Here is a 1,912-nt window from a genome sequence, read left to right on the forward strand (position 1 = left end):
ATCAGGCTAACTAAGGTATATATTTTTTAAGTGATCAAGCACATCTTTGGAACTCGATAGTAAAGGTTTGATGCCTCCTAGGAGTCCTAGACAAAGTAAGAGAAAGTTTGACACAACGAAATCACACTTGGAGATAAAAATGAGTTAGTATTTGTTGGTTAGAAAGATTATGATGCATTGAAAATGTTAAGACAAGCATTTGAGTAAGTAAACAATATTTGAATATAAGAAAGAAATCGAAATCTAATTTTTTTTATAAAAACGATAGATAATTTTTAATAAAGATAACATTTCTTTAAGATAAAAAATCCAAAATATCACTCCAATAATACTCTTAGTCCAAAATTACATTAAAACTAGAATTAAAACTGAAATACTCACGAGGGAATTTGGTAGATATGAAAGCAATATGGTAGTAAGAGATTGGGTGCTCGACGAAAGCACGAAGAACCCCTATTCATAAATTTCTTTGAGGCATTTTGTCGCTAATTTGAAATCATGGCACTGGATCAAATAAATTCTCGAGCCAGTCCATCAAACAGTTGGCATGCCTTTCGCATACATGGCTGCCAGTGAAGGAGCCAAAAATTGATATGAAAAGAGCATAAAAGATTAATCTAGAATTTTGTCAAACGGAAGGAAAGTAGCAAGAAAGAGAGGAGCGATGCTTATTGCATCGGGATGTCTGTTAATGCAGCTGAAATTTAAAACTTAATGGAGCAAAAGGGCGAGATGTTTATGGATAAGAAAAAGTAATGCACCAGCCGGGAATCGAACCCGGGTCTGTACCGTGGCAGGGTACTATTCTACCACTAGACCACTGGTGCGTTGATGAGGTGAGTATTTTTGATAACACTCAAATTGGAAGCTCACTGGAGAGAGAAAGCGGAAGAGTATATAAAAGGAAAGAGCTATATGCAAAGCGAGCGCTCTACCATGTGAGCTACATCCCCAACGTGTTCAAATATATTGTGCACTACCTTATTGAGTTGGTGTTCACTACATTACCATTCTTTGTACACTATACTATACTACACGCTTAGGGACACAGCTAGCCTCTCTACAAATTGTACTATTGACTAAATTTTTTTTTAAAATACAATAAAATCTTTTGAAATTTTTAACATTTGATCTTCATGATCTATATATTTTGTGGTCGAAAACAACTGAATTTTTGAGAAAATTTCACTGTATTTTCGTAAATCTGAAAAAGAATCATGTTTGACTTTTTTTTGTATTTGGTGCAATTTGTCTAGAGATTAGCTAGCACCCACGCTTAGTAGTGCCTCTTTGGAGACATTCGATAAAATTGGAACGATAGAGAGAAGATTAGCATGGCCCCTGCACAAGGATGCCACGCATAAATCAAGAAATGGTCCAAATCTTTTTATATACACCCTCTGCTATGCCTTATTTTTATTATTTAATTTTTAAAAATATATATATTTCATATGTTAACTATCTGTGTAACTTAGAAAATGTTGTCATCTCGCTCTAAAGTAAAGCTCTCATTCTTTTAAAGTGTGTCACCTCAAGAAGAAGAACTTTTGTACCAATTTGTTCTTTATTTATATTCTTTGAGTTGTATTTTGTTTAATAGTCCAAGATTAGAAATGTCCATGTTGGTCTGAATATTAAAATACAAACTTATCATTTATGATTATTACTCAACGATAATCTTTCATAAAATTATGATAGCTAATTTTGCATAATATGTTAGCAATACAACATTTCCTCCAAGAGTAAAGATTCCTATTGTTTGATTGTGAGAAATTGGCATGTTTCTCTCATAAGTTTGATCCTTATTTTGGAGCTCAAAAATCTCTTAAAATAGAGGTAATTTTATCAATTAGAAAGCTATAATCATACATGTAAGTCATATTATCCAATTTTCTTATATGTGGCATTGAAT

General features: G+C 32.7%; 2 non-coding genes across 2 annotated transcripts; one reads left to right on the forward strand and one right to left on the reverse strand.

Moving 5' to 3' along the window:
* Positions 1-756: 756 nt before the first annotated feature.
* Positions 757-827, reverse strand: TRNAG-GCC (transfer RNA glycine (anticodon GCC)). Its single transcript has one exon. It is a non-coding gene; the product is annotated as a tRNA-Gly (tRNA).
* A 457-nt stretch (positions 828-1,284) lies between these two features.
* On the forward strand, positions 1,285-1,387 carry LOC149556423 (U6 spliceosomal RNA). The gene has a single exon (XR_016352543.1). It is a non-coding gene; the product is annotated as a U6 spliceosomal RNA (small nuclear RNA).
* Positions 1,388-1,912: the final 525 nt, after the last annotated feature.

Source organism: Cupressus sempervirens, chromosome 5, assembly GCF_028749045.1.
Source record: "Cupressus sempervirens isolate cs-2001-9-10 chromosome 5, ASM2874904v1, whole genome shotgun sequence".
Taxonomy (NCBI): domain Eukaryota; kingdom Viridiplantae; phylum Streptophyta; class Pinopsida; order Cupressales; family Cupressaceae; genus Cupressus; species Cupressus sempervirens.